The following is a 20,844-nucleotide window of genomic DNA, read 5'->3' on the forward strand; positions in this document are numbered from 1 at the left end:
CAAGATATTGGTAGGATGAGCTAGAAGAGTCATGTATGATGCTATGTATGCTTGTTTTATAAATTCACAACTATTATTATACACTTATTGTTTATGTATGCTTATGCATGAGTGATATACTTCAATAAATTTTTTAAATGAAAAGAAAAAGATAAAAATAATGGGCAAGAGATTTGAACAGACACTTATCCAAAGAAAAAATACAAATGGTTAAAAAGCACTTGAGTGCTCGCTTCGGCAGCACATATACTAAAATTGGAACGATACAGAGAAGATTAGCATGGCCCCTGCGCAAGGATGACACGCAAATTCGTGAAGCGTTCCATATTTTTCTAAAATGGAATGTGGTGATGGGTTTGAAGGTTAGATATAGAATACATATTAATTTAGAAAAATTAATGTAAAAATAAATTGGGGTATCAAAAAATTGAAAAAAAAAAGCACTTGAAAAGATGATCAATATCATTAGCTGTTAGGGAAATGCAAATCAAAACTACAATGAGCTACCATCTTACATCCATTAGACTGGCAACCATTAAAAAAACAGATGACTACAGTTGTGGAGAGGATGTGGAGGAATGGGAACCATCATCTACTGCTGGTGGGAATGTAGAATGGTCCAGCCATTGTGAAAGATAGCTCTGTGGTTCCTCAAAAGCTAACTACATAAATGCATTACCTTCCCCCCCAGTATGGGACATGACTCCCAGGGATGTGCCTCCCTGGTGCCAAGGGATTACTACCATCACGAACTGGTGATGCAACTAGAAAATACTTTGAATAAAAGGGGTAAATGGTAAAGACAAATGAGTTTATGTGGCAAAGAGACTTCAAAGTGAGTCAGGAGGTCACAATTACACATGTCTCAGCAGTATCCCAGAGACAGTCAAAGTAGATACAACCCCAAGTACTGATGCTCCTGAGGGCTATGGAAACACACAGGTTCTACAGCCATGAAAGATGGCTCTGGAGTTCATTGCCTTGTCAGTGGGCCTTACTTTGGAATTTGTGCTCCTGACTGTGATGGAGTAGTACTCAAATGTGACCTCTCTACACATGCCTCTTCTATCACTTTTACTGAACCAGTGATTGGCACTGGGGTTTGTGTATGTTCAGGACACTTGAATCTCTGGACTGTCCATGTGCCAGCTGGACCCTGAGCCTCAGCAGAATTGCAACACCTATTTTCTGGTTCACTTGATGTACCCAGGTCAGCTGACAGGGAGGTGAGGATGGTCAACCACCACACCATGGAACTGAGAGTTTTTACAACTGCAAGCAGGAAAATCTTATCCATCAGCCATGTGGGATCTAAGCCACCTCTTGATTTAGAGGTGGAGTGGACATCACCATCCCATGGTCCACAGGATGGAGGAATATAATATGGACTGAAATATACTTCCTGGTATTCTACTATTGAACTGCTGTGACTCTAGCCATGGAAGAAATTGTATCATTGATGTGGAGGTGGTGGCCACGGGAGTTGTTGAGGGCAGGTACAGGGAGGAAGAAGTGTGATAAGGGGCATTTTTGGGACTTGGAGTTGTCCTGAATGATATTGCAGGGACAAATGCAAGATATTGTATATCCTGCCATAACCCACTGGATGGACTGGGGGAGACTGTGATCTACAATGTAAACTATTTTCCAAGCAGTGTGGTAATGATCCAAGGTGTATTCACCAAATGTAATGAATGTGCCTTACTGATAAATGGGGATGTTGATGTGGGAGGAGCAGAGGCATGTGGGCAGTGTGATATATTTTTTAACATAACTTTTTGTGTGATCTAGTAATTAAAAAACAATACAATAAAAATACAAACAAAAAAAAGCAAATGTAAATCTGCTATATGACCCAGCAATTCCACTGCTGGGTATATACCCAGAAGAATTGAAAACAATAACACAAACAGATATATGCACACTAATGTTCATGGTGGCATTATTCACTATTGCCAAAAGTTGGAAGCAACCCAAATGCCTATTAACACATGAATGGATGAACAAAATGTGGTATTTATACATAATGGGATATTAGTCAGCTCTAAAAAGGAATAAAAAGGAATAAAAACTAAGACACGGGATAAAATGGATGAATTTTGTGGACTTTATTTTGAGTGAAGCTAACCAGGAATTGAAGGACACATATTAAGTGATTTCTCTGATATGAATTAAATAAATCGAGCCTACTCAGAGATCTAGAACCTGGAAGGTAGGTTTATAGGAAATAGAAAAGGAGAAGGAATTTATGACCCAACATCCATACAGGTGAAATCTATGGTAAGGTGGTAGTGAGTAGTTGTGCAGTGAAGGGATATGAAAGACATTTAAGGATACTATTGGGTTGGGCAGTGCAAGCTTGGCAGGGGGGTTGGGTGGGTAGGATGCGTTGGACATTCCATGGAACCGGGGAGAGAGTTGGGGGAGGTAGCCGGGGAACACTAGGGATTTCTGGGTGTGCAGTTGAAACTACAGTGTTCAGAAAGCTTTTTTGGCAATAAGACAAGGAATGGTTACTGGTTTAGGGTGTTGGATGTGGGCGCATTTGGGACAGGGCGCACCTGGGGTAGTCTTCTAGAAAAGGTGCTACTGATCATTTTTCCATAGTGTGTTGTATCAGTAGCAGGAGTCCCACATAATGAGGAGAGGCCCAATATGTTCTCAGACAAAAGGGAGGGTGTCTCTTGAGAGTGTGTGTGGTTCCTAATAGGGGAAGAAAGACTAGTGTGTCAGGCCCTCAGCATTTTTGTAAATATCTATAAATCTTGTCCTTCAATGAGTGAAGCCTGGCGGTTGTCATGGGCCCTGAGGGGAGGGGAAGAGAGGAATCAAATAGATGGAGGAGTGGAAGAGGGGTTATTTAGGGAGAAATGTAAGTGTTCTGCATGATCCTGCAATGATGGATATAGGCCATGTTAAACTTCATAAAAATTTTTAAAAATTATATGGTCTAAAATGTAAACCATAATGTAAACTATTGACTATGGTTAGTGGCTATGTTTAAATATTTGTACCATCCACATGTTAAAAGGTTATTAATACCAAAGGTGGAAAAGGGAGAGGATGTTGGGTATATGGGAGTCGCCTATATTCTGTATGTGACTTTACTGTGACCTAAATCTTCTTTGAAGACAAAAAGGGAAAAAAAGGAAAACACTGTCAAAGAAATGGAAGAAAATGTCACTGTACACACAGGACAACAGATATTACAGTGATGAAAGGCAAAATATCAAAAACAATTTTTAAAAAACATTTTAATGTCACAATTTTTAAATTTTATTTTATTTTTTCTAAATTATTATGTATTTTATATATTATGTTTAAACCTATCATTATTATTTCATTTTCCTATTAATTGTATTTGGTGATATTCTTGGCTTCATTTTTGAAGAGCTTTTAGATCACAGAAGGGTTACAGCTCTGGTAAGGGAGGATCATTGGTGTGGGGTGTCAGTGATGGGGGATACATGGGAGGAAGCTAACCTGGGCATACATATAATGTATATAAATATGTTCATTGTCACAGTGGGTGGAGATTCACACAATAACTGAAAGAATATTGAATTCTCATCCTCGAGAGTTGTGCCACATTTTCTAATGGAGCAGTGACAATGCCCCAAGTGCAGGGCAATGACTAGTGAAGAAGGATGGTTCATTGATGGGCCTTTGATATTAACGATTATGCTTGTGAGCCTTTGCTCTTGAAATTGCAACTTAGCTTCATGCTGTGGGGTGCCTAAGAGTCACCCTCTGAGAGCCTCCATGTGGCTCAAATGTGGCCTCTCTCTAAGCCAAAATCAGCATAAAAATGCGTGACTTTCCTCCCAGCATGGGACATGACTCCTAGGTATGAGGCTCCCTGGCACAGAGAGATTACTACTAAGCATGTACTAGAACTGCAACTGGAAAAACACCTTGAATAAAAGTGGGGAAAGTTAAAGACAAATGAGTTTATATGGCTAAGGGTCATCAAAGTGAGTTGGGAGTGGAAAGCGAATGTGGCTCAATTGATTGGGCTTCCAACTAAAATATGGAAGGACCCAGGTTCAATCCCTGGGGCCTCCTGGTAAAAAAAAAAAATTGTGCCTATATGGCGATCCAGTGCCTACATGGCTAGACCAGTGCCTTTGTGGTGACCCAGTGCCCACACAAGTGAGTCATACAGCAAGATGATGCAATAAAAAAAGAGAGACAAAGAGGAGAGTCAAGGTGAGGCACAACAGAAACAAGGAACTGAGGTGGCATAAGTGACAGGGAAACTCTCTCCACAACAGAAGTCACCAGGATCAATTCCCAGGTAATCCTAGAGAAGGAAAATTAGAAGAGAAGACAAAAAGAGAAATAGATACAGAAGATCACACAGCAGAAGGACACAGACAGCAAAAAAACAGCAGGGTGGGTGGAGCGGGGGGAAAGTGAGTTGGAAGGTTATCCCAGAGGTTACACTTATGAACATCTCAGCACGAAATCATAGACTGCCGAAGTAGATGCTATCCCAAGGAGTGGGGGTCCTGAGGACTCTGGAGACACCCAGATCCTAAGGTCATGGCAGATAGCTCTGGAGTTTGGTGCCTTGCCAGTGGGTCCTTCTTTGGAGTTTGTGCTCCCAAGCGTGACAGAGTTGGACTCAGTTGTGACTTCTGTACACATGCCTCTTCTGTTCCTTCTATTTGAACCTATGGTTGGTGCTGGAGTTGGTTGGTGTACATCGAAGGGACTTGAATTTTTGGTTGTCCATGTGCCAGCTGGGCCCTGAGCCTCAGTGGAGTTGCAAAACCCACTCTCCACTTCATTGGACTCACCCAGGACAACTAAGAAGGAGGTGAAGATGGACAACCAACATACCAAGAAACCAAGAGATTCTACAACTGCCAGCAGAGAGTCCCATCCATCTGCTGTATGGGATCAAAGTTCCCTCTCACTTAGAGTGGGAGTGGACATCACCATCCCGGAATCCTCAGGATGGGAGAATAAAATATGGAGTAAAGTAGACACACTAGTATTCTACTATAGACTTTGTGAATCTAGTAATGGAATAAATTATATCATTGATGTGAAGATAGTGGCAACTGGAGTTGCTGAAGGCAGGGAGAGGGAAAAAGAAGTGTAATATGGGGGCATTTTCAAGACTTGGAATTATCCTAAATGACATTGCAATGGCAGATACAGGCCATTATGTATGCTGCCAAAACATACAGAATTGAGTGTGGGATTGTGTAAACTACAATGTAAACTGTAATCCCCATGCTTAGTGGTAATGCTGCAAATGTGTTCATCAATTGCAATGAATGCACCACACTAATGAAAAAGTTGTTAATGTGGGGAAAGTTGAGAAGTGTGGGGAGTGGGGCATATGGAATCCCTTATATTTCTTTTGTGTAACATTTTGTGTAAACTAAGTATCTTTTAAAAAAAACATAAAAATACTAAAATTAAAAAAAAAATTACAAGACCTCATTGATATGAATCCAACAAATTGAGCAGACTCAAAGAGCTAGATTCTGGAAGATTGGTTTACTGGAGACAGAAAGGGAGAAGGCTGTGAGTCAATGCCCATATGGACAAAATCTATGATTATTTGGAAGGGTGTAGTTGTGCAGTGAATGGACATGTCTACAGTGCTGTGATGTTATTGGGTTGGGTGTTTCTGCTCTGTGAGGGGGAAGGGTGGTGGGGTTTCATAGGTATCCATGGAAGTAGGGGGAGGGTCGGTGGAAGGAGCAGGTGAACTCTGGGGGTTTGCAAGTAGATGGTTAAAATTAAAATTTTCAGAATGTTCTTTTGGAAAACATGGCCTGGGAGGTTCACTGGTGTATGTTGTGTAAAGCGGGATGGTACACGGGACAGGGCACACCTGGGGCTGACTTCTATGGACAATGTAAGTGTTCATCTTGTCATCGTGTATTACATCAGTAAGTGGAGACACACAGAATAAACAAGAAAATATTAAACTCCCATCCTGGGGAGTCCTTCTATGTTCTCAAATAGAGGGACAAGGATCCTTTGAGAGCACAGGCAGGGGCTAATAAAAGAAAAAGGACCAGTGTGTCAAGACCTCAATATTATTTCAAGTTCTATGAATCTTATTATTCAGAAATTGAAATTTAGTGGTTACCATATGTTCCAAGGGGAAGGGGAGGGAAGAATAGAATAGATGGAACATAGAGCATTTTAGGGCATTTTTGAACATTAAAATTGTTCTACATGATCTTGCAATAATAGGTACAGATTATTTTAAATTTCATCAAATCTTATGAAAGTGTGCAGTCCAAAATGGAAACCAAAATGTAAATCACTGACCATGGTTATACTGTGGTCTAGGGCTCTTGTGAAGAGAAGTTCAATAATTAGGAAAAAAGAAAAGAAAAAGATAGGATGTAGAATTTTTCCAAATCAACACGTATTCTATATCTAACCTTTAAACTCATCGCTATATTCCATTTTACTAGTAAGGGATCCTGACATTATATTGGGCTTCACTTTTCAGGAAGTTTTGGATCACAGAGTGGTTCAACAATGGCAGCAGAGGAATACTGGTATAGGATACTATTGACAGGTGATATATGGCTGACAGGGAGCTTTACAGGGCATATGTCCAGGGTGCATGGTAATGTTTGGATATACTCATAGTGGCAACAATTAAAAACTACAGCTGGGGGGGGTACTGGGTTCCTGGCTGGGGGTGCTCTGTCGTGGTCCCTAGGGGAGCAGCGGCAGTCCCCTAGGTGCAATGGTAAGGACCAGGAAGGAAAGAGGGTCCAATAGTGAGACCATGATACTAATGACTATGCTTGTGAGCCTGTATGCCTGAAATAAGAACAAGGCCTACAGCAGCACTGTGCCTAGGAATTTCCTCCTGACAGCCTTCATGTTACTCAAATGTGGCCAGTCTCGAAGCCAAACTCAGCATGTAAATGCAATGCCTTCCCCCCAGTGTGGGACATGACACCCGGGGATGAGCCTCCCTGGCACCGAGGGATCACTACCAAGTACCAACTGATGATGCAACTAGAAAAATGACCTTGAATTAAAGGTTCAATGTGGATCAGCAGAATATCCCTGTCTACATATAATAACATGACGTTAAATGCTGTTTGACCTAATGTAAGGGGGAAATGGAAAGGAGAAATGAGTTTATATGGCTACGAGTCTCTAAAAAAGAGTCTGGAGGTTGTCAGAAGGATTGCCCTTATGCACAACTGAGCACAGTCTAAGAGACAGATAAAGTAGATACAACCCCAGGTATTGGTTCATTTTAGGGCTAAAGAGACCCATGGGTTCTATGGGTCATGGCAGATGGGTTTCACTGCCATGTCAGATGGCCCTTCTTTGGAGCTGTTGTTTCTGCGTGATGGAACTGGCCTCAGATGGGATCTCTTTTCACAAGACTTTCATGCTACTTTACTGGAATTGTAGTTGGTATTGGGGTTTAAGATCTATTTAGGGGATTTGAATCTCTGGACTGACAATATGATAGCCAGGCCCTGAGCCTCAACAGACTTCAGCTCCTACACTCTGATTTATTGGACTCACCCCACTCAGCTAAGATGGAGTTGAAGAAGGACAACCACCACACCATGGAGCCTAGAGTGCCTACAACTGAAAGTAGGAGGATTGCATCCAGTATCCATGTGGAATCTGAGCCTCCTCTTGACATAGAGGTGCAATGGACGCAACCAATCCAAGGTCCACAGAGAAAAGGTGGCATTGGTGTGGGAAAAGAGGCCATGGTGGCTGATGGGTATGGGGACTGGGAGGAAGAGATGAGATGTGGAGGCATTTTTGGGACTTGGAGTTGCCCTGGATGGTGCTTCAGGGGCAATCACCAGACATTGTAAACCCTCCCAGGGCCCACTGGATGGAACGTGGGAGAGTATGGGCTATGATGTGGACCATTGACCATGAGGTGCAGAGATGCCCAGAGATGTACTTACCAAATGCATTGGATGAGTCATGATGATGGGAGTGAGTGTTGCTGTGGGGGGAGTGGTGGGGTGGGGGTGGTGGGGTTGAATGGGACCTCATATTTTTTGAATGTAATATTTTTACAAAATGAATACAATTAAAAAAAAGAGCAATGCTTCATATTTGTACATGAATTGTAACAAGTGTACCATCCACATGTAATATATTAATAGGGGTGATTGGACAAGGGGGAAGGCGTTGGATATATGAAAATCCCCTATATTCTCTATGTGACTTTTCTGTAACCTAAAAGTTCTTAGAGATAAAAATTTTTAAAAAGTTACTGTGGGAATGTATGGAAGAAAATGTCACCATCCATACAGGAAAACATATCTTATAGTGATGAAAGACAAATTTTTTTAGTAATTTTTAAAGTTTTTTGTATTTTATTTCTTATTTTAAAAATTATTACTTCATTTTCTTAATTTTATTTGGTTATTTTATTGGTTTTATTTTTAGAGAGGTTTTAGAGAGTAGGGTAACAACAGTGACAGGGCAGGATCACGGTTGTGGGGTGTTGGTAATGGGGGGATTCATGGGGAGGGGTTTACCTGGGGCATGCTTCTAATGCATATGAATACATGTTCATAAGGCATTGTGTCAGTGGCTGGAGACCTACATAATAACCAGAAGAATACTGAATTCCCACCCTCGGGATTTCTGCTATATTCTCTAATAGGAGAGCAAGAATTCCCAAGTACAAGTGCAGCACCTAGTGAAGGAAGACAGATCATTACACCAGGCCCTTGATATTGATGATTGTATTTATGAAACTTTTCTTGTGAAATTGAAACATAGTCTAGTATTATATATTGTCTAACATTTACCAACTGAAAGTCTCATTGTTGCAAAAATGTGGCTTCTCTCTAAGCCAAACTTAGCAAATAAATTCACAAACTTTCCCTCCATGTGGGACATGACTCCCAGGCATGAACCTCTCTGGCACCAAGGTATTATTACAAACCATCAACTAACAATGCATATGGAAAAGACCTTGACCAAAAGAGGGAAACAGTAAATACAAATAAGTTTTTATGGCTAAGAGATTTCAGAGTAAGTGTGAAGGTCATTCCAGAGGTTATGTATACCTGTCTCAGCAGGATCTCATTGACTGCTACAGTAAACAGTGCCTCAAATATCAGGGACCCTGAGGGCTTCAGAGACATACAGACACTATAAGCAAGGCATGCATCTCAAGAATTTGGCACCTGTCAGTGGGCCATAGTTTGGAATTTATGCTTCCCAGTGTAACATAACCTCATTTATATTTTCCCTACACATGTCTCTTTTGCCCTTTTTATTTAAACCTATAATTAGCACTATACTTGTTATGTATATGCCCCAGAGACTTAAATTTTTGGTCCATCCATGTGCCAGTTGAGCCATGAATCTCAGCAGAGTTGTAACACCTACACTCCATTTCACTGGATTCACCCAGGGCAACTAACAAGGAGATGATGCTAGACAGTGCCCATCCCAAGTAACAGAGAGTGTCCACAACTGCAAGCAAGATAGTTTCATTCATCTCCTCCATGGGATCTAATCCCCTTCTCAATTATAAACAGAATGGGTAACTTCATCCCAAAATCCTCAATATTGGGGAATGAACAGTGAACAAAAGTAGACTTATTATTCTACTATAAATTTATTATTATTCTGGGAAATACAAGAACTTTATCATTGCTATAAAGGCAGTGGCCACCAGAGGTTCTTAGGGGAGGGAGAAGGAAGAATAGGTGTAATATGAGGGCATTTTTGGGATATTGGAATTGTCCTGTATGATATTGCAATGATCGATACAGGCCATTATATATTATGTCATTACCAGCAAAATTGTGTGGGACGGATTGTAACTATAATGTAAACTATAGTCCACGGGTAGTAGCAATGCTACAACATGTTTTCATCAATTGGAACAAATGTAGTACCCTAATGAAGAATGTTTTAAATTTGGAAAATTGGGGGGGGGGGAGGTATATATGAATCCCCTGTATTTTACATAACATTTATGTAATCTAAAGTGTCTTTAAAAATAAAAATTAAAAAATTCATAGAAATGTAGATAACACACACAAAAAGGAAAAAGATGATCAAAGACCTAATTATAAAAGTCATGACCATAAAACCCCCAGAAGATAATGTAGGGAAGCATCTATAGGAACTTGCATTAGGAAATGGTTTCATAAACTTTATACCCAAAGCACAAGAAACAAAAGAAGAAATAGATAAATGGGACCTCCTCGAAATTAAGAACTTTTGTACTTCAAAGGAGTTTGTCAAGAAAGATAAAAGGCAGCCTACTCAATGGGAGCAAATATTTGGGAACCACTTATGTGTTAAGGACCTAATATCCAGTATATATAAAAAATTCCTACATCTCAAAAATAAGAAGACATCCCATTTAAAAAATGGACAAGAGATTTGAACAAACACTTCTCCAAAGAAGAAATAAAAATGGCTAAAAATCACATAAAAAGATGCTCAATATCACTAGCTATTAGAGAAATATAAATCAAAACTATAATAAGATATCTTACAACTATTGCCTGATAACTATGTAATAAACAGAGAACTACAATTATTGGAGAGGATATGGAGGAAAGGGAACCCTAATGCACTGATGGTGGGAATATAGGATGATGCAGCCATTGTGGAGGATGGTGTCTTAGTCAGCTGAATGGGTGCTGATGAAAAGTCCAGAATTCTGTTGGACTTCATGAGAGGTATTTATTTGGATAGAAGCTTACAGTTACCAGACCCTAACGCATCCAACTCAAGGTACAATGAAAGGTACTTTCTCACTCATTTCTCATCTGTTGCCTCTTAAGTTTCCATGGTCTTAGTTTCTTCAGATTTCAGCTGCAGGTTTGCATAAGGCTCATTTCTCTTCACAGGGCTCATCTCTTTCCAGGCTCAACTGCTGCTCTCTCCACAAGGCCAGCCATAAACTATCAGGTAAATGGCTTGTCTCTCTTCTCATGGTTCCAGCATCAAAACTCAACTCTCTGTGTTCTCCTTCTCCAGGTATTTTCTTTTCTGTCTTTGACTGAGCATCTGTTTATATAGCCCACAGCTGTAGAAGAGTTGTAGGTGGGGTCTCAAACCAACTCGCCCTAATGATGTCAAATAAAAGGCCTAATCTTGATTTAATAAAGTAAGAGTGAAACCTCTGAGTCTAACACAATCTAATAAGCCCAAAGGAAAAGACCAATTTACAAACACAATCTACTGTCTATTTTTGGAATTCATAAACAATACCAAACTATTTGGTGGTTCCTCAGGAAGCTAAATATAGAACTGCCATATGATCCAGGAATCCCAAGGCTGAGTAAATGCCCAGAAGAATTGAAAGCAGGGACACAAAGATATATGCACACCAATGTTCATAGCAAAATTATTCAGTATTGCCAAATGTTGGATGCAACCCAAGTGTTCATCAACAGATGATAAGCAAATGGATAAGAAAACTGTCATATATACATACAATAGAATATTACTCAGCTGTAAAAAGGAATGAAGTATTGACACATAGGACAACATGAATGACTATTGAAGACCTTATGCTGAGTGAAGTCAGCCAGTCACTGAGGACAAATATTACATGACCTCACTGATATGACCTAAGCAAATTTAGCAGACTCACAGCTAGAGTCTGGAAGATAGGTTATCAGGAAGCAGAAAGGGAGTAGGGTGTGGTTATCAGATGCTCAATATGGGCAAAACCTACAATAAGGTGGAAAGGGATGTGTGTCAGTAGATGGGGGTCATGGTAGGGCAGGGATGTGAATGTTGTCAGCTGTGCAGGAATGTGAGGGTGAGTAGGGAGGTGGGTTTTTCATTGGACTGTCCATGGAACTGGAAAGAGGGCTAGTGGAAGGATCAGGTGAACTCCGGCGATTTGTAGGTCTGTGGTTGAAACTACAATGGTAGGAATGTTCTTTTGGCAAATATGGCAGGGGAGGGTCACCGGTACAGGACATCAGTGGTAGGGGATATGTGGGAAAAGGTGCTCCTGGGACATGCGTCTGTGGAATGTGAATGTGTTCTTCATGTCATAGGGTGTCATCTCAGTGTGTGGAGACGCACACAATAAACAAGAAAATTTTAAACTCCCACCTAGGGAGGTCTGCTATGTTCTCACATAGAGGATCAAGAATATCTCAAGTATATATTCAGTACTTAATAAAAGAAAACAGACCAATATGCCAAGCCCTAATATTAATCCATGTAACTATGAAACTTATTCTTAAAAAATTGAAAATTAGTGGATGCCATTGGTACTGTGGGGATGGGGAGGGAAGAATGAGTGGAACTAGGGAATTTTTGGGACATTGGAAATGTTCTGCATCATCTTGCAATGACGGATTCAGGCCATTACACATTTTGTCAAAACCTGTAAAAGTATACGGTGTAAAATGTAAAACGTTATGTACACCACTGACCATTGTTAGTATCAATGTTTTGATATTTGTTCATCAATTGTAACAAATATACCATATTCATGTAGGATGTTTTGGTAGGGGAGGATGGGGCAAGAGGTGGATTATATGGGAATCCCCTATATTTTCTATGTGATTTTTCTCTAACCTAAAGCTTCTTGAAAAATAAAGTGAAAAAGAAAAAATAAGACACTGGGGGAACATACAGAAGAAATGTCAATACACATAAAAGAAAACAGATCTTATAGTGATGAAAAGCACAATGCAAATTTTAAAAAATTATTTATTTTATTTTATTTTACTTTTTTTGGCTTTGTTTTTGGAGAGGCATAAGATTGCAGAAGGGTTGCAACTGCAGCAGGGGAGAATTACTGGTGCAGGATGTCAGTGATGCAAGGAGTGGGAAGGAGTGTCCCTGAGGTATGCTTCTAGGAATACAGATATGTTCATGTGGTCATAGTGTGATGTCTCAGTGGGTGGAGTCCCACACAATAGCTGATGGAATACCGAATTCCCCTCATGGAGAGACTTGCAACATTCTCTAATAGAATGGCAAGAATCTCTAGAATACAAAGGTAGTGCCTAGCAATAAAGGTCAGAACAATACACCAGGCCCTTGATATACATGCGTGTACTTACGAATCTTTTTCATGTGAAATTGAAACAGCCTAGTAATATATATTGCTTATGAGTTACTTCCTGAAAATCTCCTTGTTATTCAAATGTGTCCTCTCTCTAAGCCAAACTCACCATATAAACTCCATACCTTTCCTCCAGCATGGAACATGACTCCTGGGTATGAGCTTACCTGGCACCAAAGAATTATTATCAAGCACCAACTATTAATACATCTGGAAAAAGACCTTGACCAAAAGGAGGAAATGGTAAATACAAATGAGTTTTTATGGCTAAGAGATTTCTAAATGAGGTTGGAGGTTATTCCAGTGGTTATGCTTATATACATTTCAGAAGGATCTCACTGATTACTACAGTAAACAGTGCCTAAAGCAGAAGGGTTCCTGAGGGTTCTAGAGAAATCTATACATTATAGGCAGGGAAGACCAACCCAGGAAATTGGCACCCCATCAGTGGGCCAAACCTTTCAAATATATGGTAACCTATCACTCCAATATATCAGTATTAGACATATTTTCCTACACGTGGCTCTTCTGTCTCTTTTATTTGAACCTACTATTAGAACAAGGGTTGACCCTCTTGACATAGATGTGCAATGGACACAACCCATCCAATGTCCACAGAGAAAATGTGACATTGGTGTGGGAAGGGTGGCCATGGTGGCTGCTGGGTGCAGGGAATGGGAGGAAGAGATGAGATGTGGAGGCGTTTTCGGGACGTGGAGTTGTCCTGGGTGGTGCTTCACGGACAATTACGGGACATTGTAGATCCCCCCAGGGCCCACTGGATGGAACATGGGAGAGTGTGGGCTATGATGTGGACCATTAACTATGAGGTGCAGCGATGCCCAGAGATGTACTTACCAAATGCAATGGATGTGTAATGATGATGGGAGAGAGTGTTGCTGTGGGGGGAGTGGGGGGTGGGGGCGGTGAGGTTGAATGGGACTTCATATTTTTTGAATGTAATATTTTTTAAAAAAATGAATAATAACAAAATAAAAAGAAAAAAAGAAAAAAAAACAGAATTTTGGTTGGAAAAAAAAAAACTGAAAAAAAAAAAAAGAACAAGGGTTGATAGATGCCTTGCCAGTAGGCCCTACTTTGGAATTTATGCTCCTGAGGATGACAGAGTTGGACTCAGTTTTGGTTTCCCTACACATGGTTCTACTGTCCTTTCTATTGGAACATATAATTAGTACTAGAGTTTGTAGGTATATATCCAAGGGACTAAAATCTTTGGCCTGTCCATGTGCCAGCTGGGACCTGAATCTCAAAAGAATTGCAACACCTACTCTCTAGTTCATTGGACTCACTCAAGACAACTAAAAAGGAGATGATGATGGACAATGACCATCCCAAGAAATCAAGAAAATCTAACTTGCAAGCAAGAGAGTCCCATCCGTCTTTCCCATGGGATGGAAGACCCTTCTCAATTAGAGGTGGAGTGGGCTTCGCCATCCCAGAATCCTCACGTTTGGCAAATGAACTATGGCCAAAATAGACTTACTGGTATTCTACTATAGACTTACTGTGATTCCTGCAATGGAAGAAATTATATCATTGATATAGAGACTGTGGCCACTGGAGGATCTTTAGGGCAGAGAGAGGGAAAAGCAAGTGAAATATGAGGGTATTGTTGGACCTTCGGAATTATCCTGAATAACATTACAATGATAAATACAGGCCATTACACTTATTGCCATAACCTACAAAATTGTGCGGGAGAGAGTGTAAACTACAATGTAAACTATAATACATGCTCAGAGGCAATACCCTTAAATGTGTTCATCAATTTTAATGAATGTACCGTACTAATGAAGGATGTTGTAATGTGGGAAAATGTGGGAGGCATAGGGAGCATATTTTTATGTAACATTTATGTAATTGAAATACCTTTTAAAGTATATGTGTATATACTTTTAAAAACTACAATAAGATACCATTTCCCACCTTATAGGATGGCCATTATAAAAAAAAAAAAACTACAAGTGCTGGAGAGGATGTGGAGAAATAGGAATACTCCTTCACTGCTGGTGAGAATACAGAATGGAAGAGTCTCTGTGGAAGACAGTTTGGCAGTACCTTAATAAGTTGAATATAGAACTGCCCTATAATAAAGCATTGTCATTGCTAGGAATATATTCAGAAGAACTGAAAGCAATGATGTGAACTGACATTTGCACACCGATGCTCTCAGCAGCATTGTTTACAATTGCTAAAATAGGGACCAGCCCAATTGTCCATCAACAGATGAATGGATAAACAAAATGTGGTATATACATTCAATGGAATTCTATTTTGCTGTAAGAAGAAATGAAATCTGGATGCATGTGAAAACATGGATGAACCTTGAGGATATTATGTTGAGTGAAATAAGCCAGATACAAAGGAACAACTATTGTATCATCTCACTAATCTGAACTAAATATGATGAGTAAACTCATGGAGGTAAACTCTAGAGTATAGATTTAATAGGAGATAAAATGTGAGTTGGGAATGAGAGTTGATGCCTAATTAATGTAGAAATTTAATAAGGTTTTTTGTAAAAGAATGGAAATGAATAGAGTTGATGTAACACATTATAGTAAGTATAACTACCATTGTTGATTTATAAATGTAATTGTGGCTGAAAAGCGTAGTATGTGGATATAAATCTCAATTGAAAGGAAGCTAGAGAATAATCTAGGAAATGTATAACATAGTGATTTTGATTTTAAATGAAGATTGTGTTAATAGTATAAATATATGAATATATAGGAATATTATAGGAATATGGTGATACCTGGGGGAAATTGCAACTAATGTAACTTATGGACCATAGTTAAGAGTAATATTGTAATATTTTTGCAGCAACGCCAAAGAAGATATGATATCAGTTCTGAGGGACAGCAATAGGGTGTATAAAGGGGAATGTGATTTTTCCTTTTGGAGTAATGAAAAAGTTCTAAAATTTGAGGTGATGACAGCACAACTCTGTGATGAAAATGAGCACCACTGAGTATACATTTTGAAATCATTGTACAAAGCATAGGACTGTATAACACAGGAAACCTGGTGATGGAAGGTGGACTTTGGTTAACAGAACAAATATGAGAATGTTCTCTCATGATCTATAACAAATATGTAACTCTAATATAGAGTGTTACTTATCAGGTTGTGCTTTAGTTTCCCAAAGGGCTGCCAATGCAAAGTACCAGAAATGGGTTGGCTTTTATAAAGGGGATTTATTTGGGGTAAAATCTTATAGAGCCAAGGCTGTAAAATATTCAGATTAAGGTGCCATTAGAGGTGCTTTCTAACCAAAGTCAGCTGCCACGTATTGAAGCAAGATGACCACCAACCTCTGCTCAAGTTTGAGTTCAGCTGAGGGAAACCAGGCATAGAGTTTGCCTCTTTCCAGGCCTCCTATGTCAGTCTTGGCTGTTCACCTTCTTCCCTAGTTTAGCTATAAGCTATCAGATTTGTAAAAGCGTTCTTCTCCTCTCGAGCTGCTCTGTGGTCCCAGTCTCTTTTCACTTCATGCTTAAACAGTCTTCTATTCCTCTCTCTTACATGGCAGAATCAAACATTTGGTTTCCTTTTCCTGCATCTGTCTGTGTGAGGCTGTTTCTATGTATCTATTTATATCAGACCCAGTAAGAGAGTGGAGCCGCAACCTGTCATGCCTCATGTATTCCAATCAAAAACCCTAAATAGATCTTATCAAGTAATCTAATCAAAGGACCCTCAAAAGAATGTAATGCAATCAAAGTGTACCACACTCAGAGAAAAAAATTAGTTTACAAACACAATATTTCTCTTTTGGGGATTCATAAAATAATCTCAAACTGCCACAGGTAGGTTGGGGGAAAATTCACCAAATGTAAGAAATGGGCTATAGTTAATATTAATATTTTGATGATACTCTTTCATCATTTGTAACAAATGTTTCACAACAATGCAAGGTTTTGGTAGTGGGGTGATGTATAGGAGCCCTGTAAGATGATAAGTACGTTTGTTTTGTAAGTTTGCAACATTTACTATGCTCTCACTATTTATGTATGTTCATGTATGAATGATATAATTGAATAAAATTTTATTTAAAAAGTAATGGACAGAACAATAAGGAAGCACAGTAAGGAATTACAGGACTTGAATGATAGACTAAACCAACTAGACCTAACAGATATGTATAGAACACTGTACCTAACATAAACAGAATGCACATTCTTCTTGAGTGCACATGGATAATTCTCCAGGATAGACCATATCTTGGGTCACAAAAGAGGTCTCAATGAATTTAAAAATATAGAAATCATAAGATGTATATTCTCTTACCTTAATGGAAAGGAGCTACAAATAAAAATGGGGGAGAAATGGAAAGTTCACAAATATGTGGAAGTTAAACAGAAATGGTGTGTTGTCACCATTTTCTCATGGGCAACATGTTTTCATGAAAAAGGCCCAGATTTGGGAATCAAACAGACATGTTTACCTATCATTTATTGGCTGAGTAATTTAGAACAATTTAATTAACTTCTCTGTGCCCTAGTTTCTTTTCTAAGAATTTTATTTTATTTTATTTTTAAATGTACTTACATTACATAAATGAAACATAAAAAATATAGGGGATTCCCATATGCTCCACTTCTTACCCTCCCACACTTTCGCACATTAACAACATCTTCATTAGTGTGGTACATTTGTTATAATTGATGAACATATATTGAAGCATTGCCAGAAAGTGTGGATTATAGTTTACTTTATAGTTTAAACTCTCTTCCACACTATTTTGCAAGTTATGACAAGATATATAATGGCTTGTATCTGTCATTTCAACATCATTCAGGACAATTCCAATGTCCCCAAAATGCCCCCATATTACACCTATTTTCACCTTTCTCCCACCTCATAACTTCCAGTGGCCACTGCCTCCACATCAATGATAAAAGTTCTCCTATTGCTACAATAACAGCGTCTATTGTAGAATAATAGTAAGTCTACTCTAGTCCATTATTCATTCTCCTGTCATGACGATTCTGGGATGGTGATGCCCACTCTATCTCTAATTGAGAGGGGGCTTAGATCCCATGGGGAAGATAGATAGAGCTATCTTGCTTGCACTTGTAGACTCTGTTCCTTGGGATCATCATTGTCCACCATCATTTCCTTTTTTAGTTTTCTTGGCTGAGTCCAATGAACTGGTAAGTAAGTGTTGCAACTCCGTTGAGATCCCGGGTCTGACTGGCGCTTGGAAAGCCCAAAGATTTAAGTCTCTTGAACATAAACCTATCAACTCTACTACTAAATATACACTCATATATAAGGGACAGAAGAGTCATGTGTAGGGAAACCACAACTGAGTCCAACTCTGTCACACTGGGACCCACTGACAGGACGCCAAACTCCTGAGCTATCAGCCCTGCCTATAGTGTCTAGATTTCTCCAAAGACCTCAGGAATCCCACTATTTGAGGCAATATTTACTGTGGCAGTCAATGAGATCATGCTGAGACATGCATAAGCGTAACCTCTGGAATGACCTTCCAACTCACTTTGAAGTCTCTTAGCCATATAAACTTTTTTTTTTATGTATAAATTTTTTTTATTGGCTTTGTAATAATATTACATTAAAAATATATATGTGAGGTCCCATTCAACCCCACCCCCCCACCCGCCCTCTCCCCCCCCCCAACAACACTCGTTCCCATCATCATGACACATCCATTATTAGCCATATAAACTTATCTGTCTTTACCTATTCCTCCTTTTTGTCAAGGAGACAGAAAGGTATTAGAGGGTTGTGAGCTAATGCCCATAATGGAAAAATACATGATAATGTGGAAGAGAGCAGTTGTCCAGTGAATGGGCATGACAGTGGAGTGGTGATGTTATTCAGTTGTGTGGTGTTGGCCTGTAAGGGGGGTAGGGTGGAGGGGGTTGCACTATCTATGGAACTAGGGGAAGGGAGCACATGAACCCTGTGGATTTGTGGGTATGTAATTGGAAACTATGTCTTTGGAAATATTTTTTGGCAAGTATCGCAGGGGAGCATTACTGTTTTAAGGGGTTGGATATGGGGTCATGCAGGATAGGGTGAACCTGGGGCAGGCTTCCAGGGAGTATGTGGGTGTTCATCCTGTTATAGTGCATTGAACAGTGTGTGGAGACCCACATAATTAACAGGAAGGTGTTGTACTCTCATCCTAGGGAGTCCTGCTATGTTCTCAAATAGAGGGGCAGAAGTATCTCGAGAGTGTAGTGAGTGACAAATAGGGGAGGACAGGCCAGTATGTCAAGCCCTCAGTGTTGCTCTTAGTAACTATGAATCTTTTTCTTCAAGGAGTGAGGCTTGGTGGTTACCGTGGGTCCCAAAGGGAAGGGGTGGGAAGAATAGAAAAATGAAACATGGGGCATTTTGGGAGTGTCAGAATTGTTCTACCTGATCTTGCAATGATGGATACAGGCCATGTTAAATTTTGTCAAAATTTATACAAGTGTATGGTCCAAAATGTAAACCATAATGTAAATATTTGACCATGATTAATAGCAATGATTCAATATTTGTATATCCATTGTAACAAATGTACCACCCATATGTAAAATGTTGTTAATCGGAGAAAGGGGAAAATGGGGAGGATGTACTATATTCTGTACATGGCTTTTCTGTAACCTAAAGCTTCTTTGAAGAAAAATGAAAAAAAAGAGACACTGGGGGAATAAATAGAAGAAAATGTCACTGTATATACAAGACAATAGATCTTACAGTGATGAAAGACAAGACCAAATTTTATTTTTAAATTTTTTTCAAATTCTTTTTATTTTTTTGTATTTTACTCATCATTTTTTAAACTATCATTAATTTTATTTGGTTATTTTGTTTGTTTCATTTTTCAAGAAGTTTTGTGTCACAGAAGGGTTACAACTGTGGTAGGGGAGGATAAGCAGTTTGTCAGTGATGGGGGATGCATGGGAGGAAGTTCACCTGGGGCATACTTGTAAGGCATATGAAAGAGTTCAAGTGTTCATGGGGCACTGTTATGGTGGGTGGAAATCCACACAATAAACAAAAGAATATCAAATTCACATCCTGAGGTGTTCTGCCACATTCTCTAATGGGGCAGCAAGAATCCCCTGAGTACAGGGGCAGTGACTACTGATGGCGGATGAACTACTGATGGGCCCTTGATATTGATGACTGTATTTATGAACCTTTTCTTTTGAAATTGAAACTTAGCCTAGTATTATAAGTTGCCTTAGAGTTACCTCCTGAGAGCCTCCTTGTTGCTCAAATTTCGTCTCTCTCTAAGCCAAACTCAGCATATAAATACATTACCTTCCCCCTGGAATGGGACAGGACTCCCAGGGATGATCTTTCCTGGCACTGAGGAATTACTACCAAGTACCAACTAGCAATGCAATTGAAAAAAGGCCTAGTTTCTTTATCTTTAAAAAAACTAATAATGATAGCGCTTCATATGGTTGTTAAGGGCATTAAAATGAGATCATGCATATAAAGCATATACAGTTTTAAACAGTAGACTCTCAAATGTTTTTTTTTTGTAGACCCCTTTATTAGGTAGGAAAAACTATTCTTAACCTTTGAAAAAATAAGGCATCTTTTTTGAGCTCAATTGTAATATCTTAGTGCCATCTGGTGACCATATAAAATTGTTACATTACCTGAATGGGATAACTTAATTTCTAACAAACACCAGTTGGAATGTATATACTTGTATATAAGATATCATTTCTAGTGTTTTCCAGACTAGTTTTGCAGAGCAGAAATTATGATTGTCTTAGGGGAATGTTCTCTTGAGATAC

The 20,844-nt window shown here is 39.3% G+C and overlaps 1 non-coding gene across 1 annotated transcript; it reads left to right on the plus strand.

Annotated features, from left to right (window-relative positions):
- Positions 1–225: 225 nt before the first annotated feature.
- LOC111760406 (U6 spliceosomal RNA) lies at positions 226–332 on the plus strand. The gene has a single exon (XR_002794103.1). It is a non-coding gene; the product is annotated as a U6 spliceosomal RNA (small nuclear RNA).
- Positions 333–20,844: the final 20,512 nt, after the last annotated feature.

The sequence above is a fragment of the Dasypus novemcinctus genome, chromosome X (genome assembly GCF_030445035.2).
Source record: "Dasypus novemcinctus isolate mDasNov1 chromosome X, mDasNov1.1.hap2, whole genome shotgun sequence".
NCBI lineage: Eukaryota > Metazoa > Chordata > Mammalia > Cingulata > Dasypodidae > Dasypus > Dasypus novemcinctus.